The sequence below is a fragment of the Lepisosteus platostomus genome, unplaced genomic scaffold (assembly GCF_059453375.1).
Source record: "Lepisosteus platostomus isolate fLepPlt1 unplaced genomic scaffold, fLepPlt1.hap1 Scaffold_60_H1, whole genome shotgun sequence".
Lineage (NCBI taxonomy): Eukaryota > Metazoa > Chordata > Actinopteri > Semionotiformes > Lepisosteidae > Lepisosteus > Lepisosteus platostomus.
In genome coordinates this window covers 246,982-260,768 of record NW_028291676.1, presented here as the reverse complement: position 1 = coordinate 260,768, position 13,787 = coordinate 246,982, and the positions used below count along the sequence as shown (strand labels likewise).

General features: G+C 48.8%; 5 non-coding genes and 1 pseudogene across 5 annotated transcripts; 3 read left to right on the top strand and 3 right to left on the bottom strand.

The window, feature by feature from the left end:
• Positions 1 to 6,604: 6,604 nt before the first annotated feature.
• LOC148632631 (U4 spliceosomal RNA) lies at positions 6,605 to 6,746 on the bottom strand. Its single transcript, XR_015934244.1, has one exon. It is a non-coding gene; the product is annotated as a U4 spliceosomal RNA (small nuclear RNA).
• A 1,306-nt stretch (positions 6,747 to 8,052) lies between these two features.
• LOC148632630 (5S ribosomal RNA) lies at positions 8,053 to 8,171 on the top strand. The gene has a single exon (XR_015934280.1). It is a non-coding gene; the product is annotated as a 5S ribosomal RNA (ribosomal RNA).
• A 636-nt stretch (positions 8,172 to 8,807) lies between these two features.
• LOC148632629 (U1 spliceosomal RNA) lies at positions 8,808 to 8,971 on the bottom strand. The gene has a single exon (XR_015934231.1). It is a non-coding gene; the product is annotated as a U1 spliceosomal RNA (small nuclear RNA).
• Positions 8,972 to 10,778: 1,807 nt separating this feature from the next.
• On the top strand, positions 10,779 to 10,897 carry LOC148632628 (5S ribosomal RNA; annotated as a pseudogene).
• A 635-nt stretch (positions 10,898 to 11,532) lies between these two features.
• On the bottom strand, positions 11,533 to 11,696 carry LOC148632627 (U1 spliceosomal RNA). The gene has a single exon (XR_015934265.1). It is a non-coding gene; the product is annotated as a U1 spliceosomal RNA (small nuclear RNA).
• A 1,807-nt stretch (positions 11,697 to 13,503) lies between these two features.
• Positions 13,504 to 13,622, top strand: LOC148632626 (5S ribosomal RNA). Its single transcript, XR_015934274.1, has one exon. It is a non-coding gene; the product is annotated as a 5S ribosomal RNA (ribosomal RNA).
• The last annotated feature ends 165 nt before the right edge of the window (positions 13,623 to 13,787 follow it).

Here is a 13,787-nt window from a genome sequence, read left to right as displayed (position 1 = left end):
GGGCTTTGTCAAATGGCTTGGAAAAACGCACTGTGTTTCGGCTCGGGAAACATCATGAGCAGTGTCCTGCATGTTTTCTGTGTATAGCTGTCTTTTAACGCATACAGCATTCATTCGAAATCATTGATTTCTCCAATTAACAAGGGTCCCTTAAAGGATGAGTCAAAGTAACGTCTAATCGGATTAGTTTCCTTAGAGCTGGTTCAGAGTTTGCTCAAGAGTTTACCTTTCACAGATGCGCAAAGAAGAATGTTGGGGGTGCACGCTTCAAGGCGCCTTACAGCTGTAGGGAGTGATTCGAGACGATTCATGGCGTGTGCTCGTTCCCATATATCGTACGACCCGGGATGCAGTGCTAGGATGACGTACAATACCGCTTGGGCACGTAACGGCGTTATATGCAAGTGCAGGACGTGAGGGTTTTCGTTTGTTTGTTTTGTTTTGCTCTGCTTTGCTTTGTTTTGCTTTCCATCGCGTTGGTAAGAGCGTAAATAAAAAGGCGATTCCTGCATCTACCACTAATGTAAGAGCTATTTCAAGTGCGACGTGGTGCGGCTTTTCAAATGCTTGTGGGCATTTCTCTGTTGTTGATTCTTTTTTTGTGTGTAACAAAGTGGCATTTTCATGTCCGGACGGGGAGACTTTATCATTCCGACATGAAGCCACCCTTAAGTCCTCTGAGGCGTGTCTGTCTGCAAGGCTTGTATTTTGGAAATGTTTTTTTGAAACGGAGAACGACTTTGAAATAGGCTTCCGCCGGCGCCTCGCGATCCAGGTAAGATTGTAGCAAGAACGCAGCTGCGGTGGGGCTTGCTGTAGTCGTGGCTGAGTGGTTAAGGCGATGGACTAGAAATCCATTGGGGTCTCCCCGCACAGGTTCCAATCCTGCCGACTACGTTGTCCGCCTTCAGTCGGTGTGTTTCGGCACAAGCAAAGAAGCGCGCCTCTTTGCTGTTCCTGGTGGTTTTAAAACGCCCAATCGCTTGTACCCGCTGCCTTGGAAATAAGTTCTTCAGCGTCCGCAAATGGCATTTTGCAGCTGGAAGCATATGTCGACGCGTTTTGCACAGAGCACCAAAAAAGCGTCTTTTTTGAAGGCCCAGGCACTGAGCATTGGTGGTTCAGTGGTAGAATTCTCGCCTGCCACGCGGGAGGCTCGGGTTCGATTCACGGCCAATGCAGTGGCTTTTGCAGCGAGCGGCTCCATCACTTGCATCCCCTTGCAACTCGCAACTGAAAACCCACTGAAGCTAAGCAGGTGTGAGCCAGGTCAGTACCTGGATGAGGATGAGCTACAGGGAAAAACAAAGCTTCCAGCTGGAAGCGGTGTTAATGGTGCCGGCGGGGGGGCGCTCACCCTGAGGTCTGTGCGGGTCCCAATGCCCCAGTATAGTGACGGAGATGCTGTGTTGTAAAAGGGCGCTGTCTTTTGGATGAGATGTAAAACCGAGGTCACAGCGCTCTGTGGTCATTCAAAATGACCACCAAAACCTTTGACAAAAGCTCTTGGTAATTGATGGTCTTCAATAATGCTTCTCCTTTAGGTACATTTTAAATCAGCTGAAAAATGCTGTGAAATGGGGGGGCACTTCAGGCCAGTGTAGGATTTGGGTTACAAGAACCATGAAACTGCACGAGAAAGCCCGTACACTGAATTACACGGCTTTCTATTCAAAGGAGGACAAAAGAAATTCCCTGAGTTTGATTTTTTGCAGCACAGAGAGGAGCACTGTCGTGAGGCCGGTTAGCTCAGTTGGTTAGAGCGTGGTGCTAATAACGCCAAGGTCGCGGGTTTGAGCCCTGTACGGGCCAGGTCTAGGTCCAGGTCCCTGTTTGTGAAACAGGCAAATGACTGTCTCAGGGGCCCATTCCTCATTCTCAAGACACATGTATGCAGTATGTACACCGTGCATTGAGCAATAGGGACTGAATACACCACAGGTAAGGTTAGAAGTCATTCTGAGGTGCCACATGTGAGGGATACAGCTAGGCATCCGAAATGTAGGGTTTGAGACCCTTCAGGAGTACTGCATCCTTTGAGACAGACCCTGTTAAACAAATGATCATTTCTTTCGGCATTAGGGACTAAATATACTAAACATATGATGCTAAAATGTTATTTTCACATATATTAATGTAATAAATGATTGCTTATGCTTTATAAACAAATCTAATTCAAATAAAAGCTTAAGTTTTGTATTTATCTTGTACCATAGAACATGATTTTCTTTGTATTTCAAGCCCACAAAGTGTCCAAATGACGCACTACATGATATAAGGAAGATTATCACATGCATATCGGTATTATCTTTCTTATGAAAATGCATTCCTTTCATTACCTTTTACTTTTTAAAATGAACTCAAATTGAGTATAATGTAATAATTTAAGTAGAATAGATTCTAATAATATAATGATCCAGTGTTTTGCACTACTTCACTGCTTCACTGCTCTATGCCATCTGGAAATAAATCCTCAGACTGCTTACTGCCCTGGGCATGTACCAATAAATTAAAGGAGCACATCTGTTTATCACTGCGTTGAAGCAGGAGACACACAGTCTCTGCAAACACATCCTAGATACAGTGTTCCAGCACCTTTGACCTCATCCAGAACGTATCATTTCTTGAAAGGGATTGCTGTCCGAATGCACATCTGCATCCCAAACAGAATCTCTAGTAAAATACGATCATTTGTGAAACAGGCAAATGACTGTCTCAGGGGCCCATTCCTCATTGTCAGACACATGTATGGAATGCTTTCACCGTGCATTGAGCAATAGGGATTAAAAACACCGCAGGTAAGGTTAGATGTCATGTTCTATGATCATTTCTTTCAGCATTAGGGACTAAATATACTAAACGTATGATGCTAAAATGTTATTTTCACATATATTAATGTAATAAATGATTGCTTATGCTTTATAAACAAATCTAATTAAAATAAAAGCTTAAGTTTTGTATTTATCTTGTACCATAGAACATGATTTGCTTTGTATTTCAAGCCCACAAAGTGTCCAAATGTTCTATGATCATTTCTTTCATCATTAGGGACTAAATATACCAAACGTATGATGCTAAAATCCTGAAAAAAGGATGTGCTCCATCTCGTCAGTAGATTGGATTCCAAAACTGATTTGGGTCAATATACATTACCTTTGAAATTAAAGTACAGTCTACTGTAGGGAACCATCAACTTAGAAAGCATTGGCCTTCCCTGGGGGTCAGGTAGGTGCAAAAGATAAACCTTTATCCTATCTTTATCTTAAGATAAGTGGCCAAGCAGTATTTTTCCAAGTTTCACCAAGCACATCATGTTGCCATAGTAGACAAAGTTCTATAAAATGTTAAATAACTTTTAAAAAAAGTATCTTGGTCTTACAGTACTGTACAAGGTGAATTAAACTGTCCCTGGTAATAAAAAGTAATTAGAAGCATCTCAGAAACTTTATCTCTAGAAACATTAGCTGTTTTATATCATGTAATTTAGTGTGATGTTGTCAGAATTCAAGGACATTATCACACACAGAAATTGGTTCAGTTAAATCTAAAAAACACAGCTAAACATGGGTTTAAATGTAACAGAAGTCTCACCTCTTGTCAAAAGATTTAATTCAAGAAGCGATGTAATAAATGATTGCTTATGCTTTATAAAGAAGCTTAAGTTTTGTATTTATCTTGTACCATAGAACATGATTTTCTTTGTATTTGAAGCCCACAAAGTGTCCAAATGATGCACTACATGATATAAGGAAGATTATCACATGCATGTCGGTATTATCTTTCTTATGAAAATGCATTCCTTTCATTACCTTTTACTTTTTAAAATGAACTCAAATTGTGTATAATGTAATAATTTAAGTAGAATAGATTCAGGTAGGAAATATAGAGTCATGATGTTTATGGCTGACATCATTTCACATGGGTGAATTTTAAGCTAAGAAATAAAAACATTTACAATGAAGATACCATTGCTTAATTTTAAATGCCTTTAAAAAATAAATACCTCCTGAGAATAATTTGCCACTCCCAGATCCTTGGTAAGGTACTGTTTGAATCCAATCAGGAGAGGAGCATCCAGGGAGTGCTTTCTATAGAGTCCAGCTTGGGCCACTCTCTTCCGGCCTGCTGATACTTTTTAACTACTCAGGGCCTGTAAGGATATAAAACACCGGTTTAAACATTTTATACCTATAAGACAAATTAGAATTTTAGTAAAAAATAGATACATCTGAAAAATAAAAAAGTCTTACTGCTGATAGAGTTCTTCAGAGCTCACATCTTCCCCTTCCTTATCCGCTTCTGTTTCAGTTTCTAGAGCAGCCTCTGGCATCTCTTCCTCCTGGACAGCGGCCTCTTGCTCAGGGCCGCTGGAATGCAGGTAGATTCTTTTCAACATGCTTTTACATAATATGTTGTAACAATGATTTCAAAAAGAAACTACAGAAGCCTTACAGATTAAAAATATCTCACCTTGCCAATGTGTCTTCAGGCTTCCCATGTACAAAAAGGCCCAAGGACTCTAGCAGTCTTACAACCACTATCCTGTTTGCCTCACCAGACACGATCTCTATTCTGTGGTAATCCACGATGACCCCGTTCTTCAGGTGATTCATCATGTCCTCCCTCGCCTGTTGAGAGGCCATCCTGATCTTTTCTGCCGTGGCGTGCTTCATACACGCCCTCTTCAAGTGAGCAGGAAGCTGATCAAGAGTATTCAGGTACATCTTGCACACCAGGGGAATCCGCGCGGGTTTCCTTTGAAAATAAATAATACCATCTGTGTATAGAAACAAGACTGATTTCTTAAATTATCCTTAATTTTCTCTCTCATAGTTTGAGCATAATGATTTTATTGCATTTATATAAGAATTGCTCATTGCTCCTAAATAAATAATGGTTTCATAAAAAAGTGAACACTTACTTGGTCTCAGTCACAGACTTTCCAATAGAAGCCATTGTGGAGTTCAGCAACTGCAGGTCCTAGAAGTGGGGAAAGAATTTTAAAAGAGAAATTGAATTACAATACAGAAGGAATGGCTGAGGGTTCACTGAAATATATAAATATACAAATTCCAAAGACTGAGTCCATATAGAAACAACTACCTTTCATTTTCAGTATAAGAAAAAAAAACATTATCTTCCAAAGCATCATAAAATTGTCCCTTCTTCCAGACTCTACTTCTCTCTTGTAGTAGTATAGCAGACCTTTCCAGGTGAGCAGATCACAGAGTCCGAAATGAGCTTCCTCCATCAAGCAAAGTACCTGAACATGACTCTGTCTTCATAAAAGCGCCCCTGTAATAAAGAAATTAAATCCGAAATCAAGAGGGCAGTTGCCTACTGAAATACAAGAAGTCATCAATTTTAACCTAGCAACACATTAAAGGCTGCATCTATACAAGTACGATTCTAGAAATGCTCACCAGATTACGTTTTAAGAAGGAACTGCGCCTCAGGTTCCGCCGAGATCTTAACTCGGATGGCAGGATTCAGAGTCCGGAGTGCGGACTGATGGCGCACGGAGGGTCCATATACTGTGGATCCCTCAGTGATCTTCCGCGTATTCAAACCGCCAGCGTGTGACTCCCCTGTCCCCGTAACCTCATTGCTCTGCTCTCTCCTCTGTGCAGCTGAGCCCGACTCACGGTAAAATGGAAAAAAATATGCCCTCGACGTGAGATTTATTCTGGAGCGAGCCAGTGTTGCGCATAGCTGCCTTCAAAGCAGTTAACCCAGGTTCGATTCCCGGCCAACGCAGTTGCGAATGTTTTCAAATGCTGTCATGAGCCTTGGATTGTGACTAGCAAAGCGAAGCCTTTTGAAAGAGCTAAAGCACTGCAAAACGGAATTGAAGGAGAATCTTACAGGGGATTCTGAGCAGTGTCTGCATACATGCAGTCAGATAAAGGTGCTGAAAGCTTGAGCTACTCTCAATGTCATGCTGCCCTTCCCCGGAGTAAATCTGTTACATTGAAAGAATGCTTCTGGCAGGTTCAAAAAGGGACCCTTGTTAATTGGAGAAATCAATGATTTCGAATGAATTCTGTATGCGTTAAAAGACAGCTATACACAGAAAACATGCAGGACACTGCTCATGATGTTTCCCGAGCCGAAACACAGTGCGTTTTTCCAAGCCATTTGACAAAGCCCACCCACTGAAAACTGCAGCAGATCATGTAAAGACGTTCAACTTTGTAACTACTGCACGCACAGGAAGCAGAATAAATTCCTCTTTTCAAACTGTCAAAGGTTTGCTTTGCGAACGCTGCAGGACATCGCACAATCTCTTTTGAATGGGGACAAACGATTTCTTATGGGGCGCAGTAAGTACAGACGTTTAAAATGCTCCACTCATGCCGACGATGCAGCATGAAGAAGCGCAACCTAACGTTTGACAGACAAAAGCCAGGCGCCGCTATGAGCAATACGAAATCATACTGACAGCAAACGGCGTTTCGCGCTGACACAAAAGTAATCTCGACAGACGCTGTTCTCTGCATAAAGCTGAAAGAGCTAAAGAGCGTTTCTGTTGACACGTAACAAGCTCGTTTCTTTCTACCATGATATCACCGTGACCAAATCTGTCTTTAAACACCTTGCTCAGTCTCTGACGAGACTGTCAAAAATTGCTTTCGCCGATTGTATTGCAAACCGGCGGAAGCGGGGTATTGGGAAAAGTTTTCAACTAGCAATAATCGCGCCTCAGCTAAACCTCACAGGCTACGATACTGCCACTGCGCAAAGCTGACGGTTGCCAGGCAACCGCGGGGATCCTATGGAAATCGTTATCGATCGTCTCATGGCATGTCGTTGCTATAACGCTTCATATTTGTCGTCTTCTTCTTCTTCTAGCTTGAGGTTTTGAAGAATTTCATGACAGACAAGGGCTCCGTTGGGAACAAAGGGCGTTGTGAGAAAACCGTTGCTTATTTTCAGCAGCAGAAATACAACCCTTTAAATACAAGATGACAGAACAATGACGAAGGGCATGCCGGGAGGAACTCATGCACTACAGAGGAAAGGGGGCGGGCACGTACAGTTCACATTCAAGCCACAAGTACTCTTCTTGGATGTTGCACAAACAAATCCTAACGTCTTGAAAGCATTGCAGCATGTTTGTGTCCCACTTCCCGTGGCTGCGGGACGACTGACACGAACGGACAAACACAATCTGTGGCGTTTAGCGTGACATAGTCTTGCAGGCATCGTGCTGTCTCACTGCAATATTATACCGCTGGAGGAAACAGTCCATCTGGCCATGAAACTCATTTGAACGTCTAGCTACAGCAACTAACAATATCATGATTTATTCAGGATGTGTGGAATCAGCACGTCCCGGAGACAGCTTCCGAAATCGTGAGCATTCTCTGGTGGTAGGGGCGTTCAAGATGGCGCTCAGGTGGGAGGTAAAGTTTAGTGGTTGGGGAGTTTTTTTGAGTTTTTCATGACCTGAATGTTAATTTTTGCTTTTTTTGACTACAGAAAAATAAGGACTTAACACTAGTTGTTTAAACTTCAGTTATAATTGAAAGAAAAAACGATTTTTTTTTAGGTTTAAAAAGTCTGATATGAGTAACACTGGGAAAAGAAAAGAGAGTGCTGGGTCTTCGAAGGAGAACTCTAAGATACCTCAATCGTATATGTATAGCACTACAAAAAAATCGATGGCAACTAAAGGGAAAAGTGAAGCAGCTGCAGGGGCAGCAACAGGGCGGAGGCGCCGCGCGCCCGGCCGACGTGTTGGACCGGTGCGCTTTACGTGCTGAAATAAACACGCGAAAGCCCCGAAATGTTTCCAGAGTGCTGTGCACTGGAGGTTTTTGTCTGGTGAAGACTTGCCTGGTGCTCCTCCGTGCAGATTGTTTGTCCTCCTCCAGTGCGGGACGAGCCAACACAAGGGAGCGCATTCGCCAACATCCAGGCACGCAATGCGATTTGGAAAGCAGCTCCTTTCCAAAGAGTTGCACACGAACGATCCTTCAGTCCCGCTCGGGGGGCACGGAACCCCCGCCACACATAGCTTCAAGTAGCGAGTCAGGCGCCGGGGCTTTTGCTTACGGCCACACCACCCTGAACACGCCTGATCTCGTCTGATCTCGGAAGCTAAGCAGCGTCGGGCCTGGTTAGTACTTGGATGGGAGACTGCCTGGGAATACCAGGTGCTGTAAGCTTTTGCTCTCCCGGCCAGCAGGGGTCGCCGTTGGTGCCGTAGGCTTTGGGAGGAAAACCTGCAGGATGGAAAGGTGATCTATAGCCTCATCTCTAGAGATGTTTTGTTGCTGTGGCATGTGTGTGACCCATATTCAAAAAAAAAAACCCGTCTGTAAAACGAATATCGAAGCTGCCTCTAAATCTGCAAATGAAGATGAGTCGATAAACCACTCGTTTTTCTTATAACTAGACATTTATTCATTTGTTACCGATTTCATTCATTGAGCACGGATACAATAGAGGTACAGCCATTCACTGTTTGACATGTCTGCACTGGTACAGAACCGAGCAATCAGAAAACGGGTGAAACTGTCTTTAGACTCAGCATACAGTACCGAGGCCCCCCATGACCAAATAAAGGCTAACCTCGATAATCAGCCTAAAGAACGCAGACTACAGCAAAACGACCGACTTTGAAAAGGGAATGAACGTCCGGAAGGAGTAGTGGAACTAGCTTGAGATGCTTCTCCGGACCCCTAACTAAAAGCCAGCGAGAACCAGCAGCGGCGTCCACTCCTGTCGAACCGGGATCCTTCCGCAGCCACGCAGCTCGTGGTGTCCTAACGCTCCCGTATCTGATTTTGGACCAAGCACATCAGGGGAGAGCGCGAACGCAGTCCCCCACTACCAGAAATTATGCAGTCGAGATTCCCACATTTGGGGAATTCGCAGGGGTCAGCACAGCCGGAGTGCAATGGCCGAGCCTCGCCCTGGGTGAACCTCCTTCTTGATCAAGGTATCTCCCCTGCCAGGTAAGTATGAGTTCAACAGGCCCCTGCAAGCGGCCCGCACCCACAGCACAAATCGCGCAGCCTAGGCCACCTCCTCGCCCCGCACGCCACCGCCTCCTGCTGGGCCCACTCTTTCACACACTCACACGCCACACTAACACTCAAAAGTGTGGGCAAAACGAGAAAACGAGCGCGCCGTTTCCTACACATCTGCAGTCGCCGTTGCGCATTCGCAGCATGTCCCGGGATGCAATTCGGCCTCATTTGCATAACTCCAGACCGGCAGATCGCCACGCAAGCTCACGACGTGCGCCTGCCACACACCGAACAAACCTTTTCAGCAATTTCCAAAAAACGGGCCTGCTCGCCTGCCCACAAGGCTCCGTCTCTTACCTGCTCTCCAGAGCCTGCTGCCTTCTGTGCTTTTCTCTCGGCACCGCTGCAGTGCACACAACTCCTGCAGCGGGAGGGGGGGAGAAAGTTCCCGCGCTCCGCCGCAGGGAAGGCTCGCTCCGTGCGCACACGTCCTTTCGATGCCAGTCCAACAAGTGCTCCGCATTAGCTGCGTCGGGGCTCCGGCGTGTCGCACCTCACCTCACCTCGCACTGCCCCCTCCTTGAATGTCTGCCGCTGGGCATGCCCCGCTCTCCTCCGCCTTATCTTATCGCGTGTGAGCACCGACAATGGCCACAATGCCGGGGAATGGCACCTGTAAAGTGTTAATTGGGGCACAGGAACAGCCCGTCTCGTCTCGGGGGGGCCGGCTTCAGAGACAATACAGCAAACACAGCGGGGCGGGGGAAGAAGACGACACCACACATGCGGGTACATTCAGCTCCGGCGAGAACGAGACATTTCTCGGTCTTTTCAAGTGCCGAGAGCCGAGCAATCCTTCACTTGTATCGTTTCTCCCCGGTGACTAGATCCGGCCCTGCGACTCTCGACTGGGCTCACCCCCGGGGCAGCCCAGCAGGTGTGAGCCTGGCCGGCACCCGGATGGGAGATTCCACCCCGGAAAAGCTCCGGTTGCTGCTGCTCCTGCAAGAGGTGTGACTGGGACCAGTAGGGAGCGCTCACCCTGCGGGCTGTGTGGCTCTCTTACGCCCCAGCCTCCTGAAGGCGACACTCTGCTGCACAAACAGGCGCCGTCCTTCGGGGGAGGCGTCAAACCGAGGTCCCGACCCTCCTTGGCCATTAGGAAACCCCAGGGCGTCTCTCAAAAAGAGACGCCGGGGGTGTCCCTCTGGTGTTAGTGCTCCCCTTTACCCATCAGTCGGGGTCTCCTCCTAATCCCCGTCTCACCTGTAACAATCAATGACGAGGCCCCCCTGTCCGTGAGATTTAGTACTCGCGCAAGAGACCGGGGGCAGAGCGCGAACGCGGTCCCCCGCCCCCCACAAAGTGCACGCTCCGGGTTCCCTCTCGGGGCCCTGCAACACAGCGGAAGGGCAGCGAGAAGGAGCCTCTTGCTCTGACGCCGCAAGGCCACAAGAGGGCGGAGGCGCCGCGCGCCCGGCCGACGTGTTGGACCGGTGCGCTTTACGTGCTGAAATAAACACGTGAAAGCCCCGAAATGTTTCCAGAGTGCTGTACACTGGAGGTTTTTGTCTGGTGAAGACTTGCCTGGTGCTCCTCCGTGCAGATTGTTTGTCCTCCTCCAGTGCGGGATGAGCCAACACAAGGGAGCGCATTCGCCAACATCCAGGCACGCAATGCGATTTGGAAAGCAGCTCCTTTCCAAAGAGTTGCACACGAACGATCCTTCAGTCCCGCTCGGGGGGCACAGAACCCCCGCCACACACAGCTTCAAGTAGCGAGTCAGGCGCCGAGGCTTTCGCTTACGGTCACACCACCCTGAACACGCCCGATCTCGTTTGATCTCGGAAGCTAAGCAGCGTCGGTCCTGGTTAGTACTTGGATGGGAGACTGCCTGGGAATACCAGGTGCTGTAAGCTTTTGCTCTCCCGGCCAGCAGGAGTCGCCGTTGGTGCTGTAGGCTTTGGGAGGAAAACCTGCAGGATGGAAAGGTGATCTATAGGCTCATCTCTAGAGATGTTTTGTTGCTGTGGCATGTGTGTGACCCATATTCAAAAAAAAAACCCATCTGTAAAACGAATATCGAAGCTGCCTCTAAATCTGCAAATGAAGATGAGTCGATAAACCACTCGTTTTTCGTATAACTAGACATATATTCATTTGTTACCGATTTCATTCATTGAGCACGGATACAATAGAGGTACAGCCATTCACTGTTTGACATGTCTGCACTGGTACAGAACCGAGCAATCAGAAAACGGGTGAAACTGTCTTTAGACTCAGCATACAGTACCGAGGCCCCCCATGACGAAATAAAGGCTAACCTCGATAATCAGCCTAAAGAACGTAGACTACAGCAAAACGACTGACTTTGAAAAGGGAATGAATGTCCGGAAAGAGTAGTGGAACTAGCTTGAGATGCTTCTCCGGACCCCTAACTAAAAGCCAGCGAGAACCAGCAGCGGCGTCCACTCCTGTCGAACCGGGATCCTTCCGCAGCCACGCAGCTCGTGGTGTCCTAACTCTCCCGTATCTGATTTTGGACCAAGCACATCAAGGGAGAGCGCGAACGCAGTCCCCCACTACCAGAAATTATGCAGTAGAGATTCCCACATTTGGGGAATTCGCAGGGGTCAGCACAGCCGGAGTGCAATGGCCGAGCCTCGCCCTGGGTGAACCTCCTTCTTGATCAAGGTATCTCCCCTGCCAGGTAAGTATGAGTTCAACAGGCCCCTGCAAGCGGCCCGCACCCACAGCACAAATCGCGCAGCCTAGGCCACCTCCTCGCCCCGCACGCCACCGCCTCCTGCTGGGCCCACTCTTTCACACACTCACACGCCACAGTAACACTCAAAAGTGTGGCCAAAACGAGAAAACGAGCGCGCCGTTTCCTACACATCTGCAGTCGCCGTTGCGCATTCGCAGCATGTCCCGGGATGCAATTCGGCCTCATTTGCATAACTCCAGACCGGCAGATCGCCACGCAAGCTCGCGACATGCGCCTGCCACACACCGGACAAACCTTTTCAGCAATTTCCAAAAAACGGGCCTGCTCGCCTGCCCACAAGGCTCCGTCTCTTACCTGCTCTCCAGAGCCTGCTGCCTTCTGTGCTTTTCTCTCGGCACCGCTGCAGTGCACACAACTCCTGCAGCGGGAGGGGGGGAGAAAGTTCCCGCGCTCCGCCGCAGGGAAGGCTCGCTCCGTGCGCACACGTCCTTTCGATGCCAGTCCAACAAGTGCTCCGCATTAGCTGCGTCGGGGCTCCGGCGTTTCGCACCTCACCTCACCTCGCACTGCCCCCTCCTTGAATGTCTGCCCGTGGGCATGCCCCGCTCTCCTCCGCCTTATCTTACCGCGTGTGAGCACCGACAATGGCCACAATGTCGGGGAATGGCACCTGTAAAGTGTTAATTGGGGCACAAGAACAGCCCGTCTCGTCTCGGGGGGGCCGGCTTCAGAGACAATACAGCAAACACAGCGGGGCGGGGGAAGAAGACGACACCACACATGCGGGTACATTCAGCTCCGGCGGGAACGAGACATTTGTCGGTCTTTTCAAGTGCCGAGAGCCGAGCAATCCTTCACTTGTATCGTTTCTCCCCGGTGACTAGATCTGGCCCTGCGACTCTCGACTGGGCTCACCCCCGGAGCAGCCCAGCAGGTGTGAGCCTGGCCGGCACCCGGATGGGAGATTCCACCCCGGAAAAGCTCCGGTTGCTGCTGCTCCTGCAAGAGATGTGACTGGGACCAGCAGGGAGCGCTCACCCTGCGAGCTGTGTGGCTCTCTTACGCCCCAGCCTCCTGATGGCGACACTCTGCTGCACAAACAGGCGCCGTCCTTCGGGGGAGGCGTCAAACCGAGGTCCCGACCCTCCTTGGCCATTAGGAAACCCCAGGGCGTCTCTCAAAAAGAGACGCCGGGGGTGTCCCTCTGGTGTTAGTGCTCCCCTTTACCCATCAGTCGGGGTCTCCTCCTAATCCCCGTCTCACCTGTAACAATCAATGACGAGGCCCCCCTGTCCGTGAGATTTAGTACTCGCGCAAGAGACCGGGGGCAGAGCGCAAACGCGGTCTCCCGTCCCCCACAAATTGCGCGCTCCGGGTTCCCTCTCGGGGCCCTGCAACACAGCGGAAGGGCAGCGAGAAGGAGCCTCTTGCTCTGACGCCGCAAGGCCACAAGAGGGCGGAGGCGCCGCGCGCCCGGCCGACGTGTTGGACCGGTGCGCTTTACGTGCTGAAATAAACACGTGACAGCCCCGAAATGTTTCCAGAGTGCTGTGCACTGGAGGTTTTTGTCTGGTGAAGACTTGCCTGGTGCTCCTCCTTGCAGATTGTTTGTCCTCCTCCAGTGCGGGACGAGCCAACACAAGGGAGCGCATTCGCCAACATCCAGGCACGCAATGCGATTTGGAAAGCAGCTCCTTTCCAAAGAGTTGCACACGAACGATCCTTCAGTCCCGCTCGGGGGGCACGAAGCCCCCGCCACACACAGCTTCAAGTAGCGAGTCAGGCGCCAGGGCTTTCGCTTACGGCCACACCACCCTGAACACGCCCGATCTCGTCTGATCTCGGAAGCTAAGCAGGGTTGGGCCTGGTTAGTACTTGGATGGGAGACCGCCTGGGAATACCAGGTGCTGTAAGCCTTTGCTCTCCCGGCCAGCAGGGGTCGCCGTTGGTGCCGTAGGCTTTGGGAGGAAAACCTGCAGGATGGAAAGGTGATCTATAGCCTCATCTCTAAAGATGTTTTGTTGCTGTGGCATGTGTGTGACCCATATTCAAAGAAAAAAAACCCGTCTGTAAAACGAATA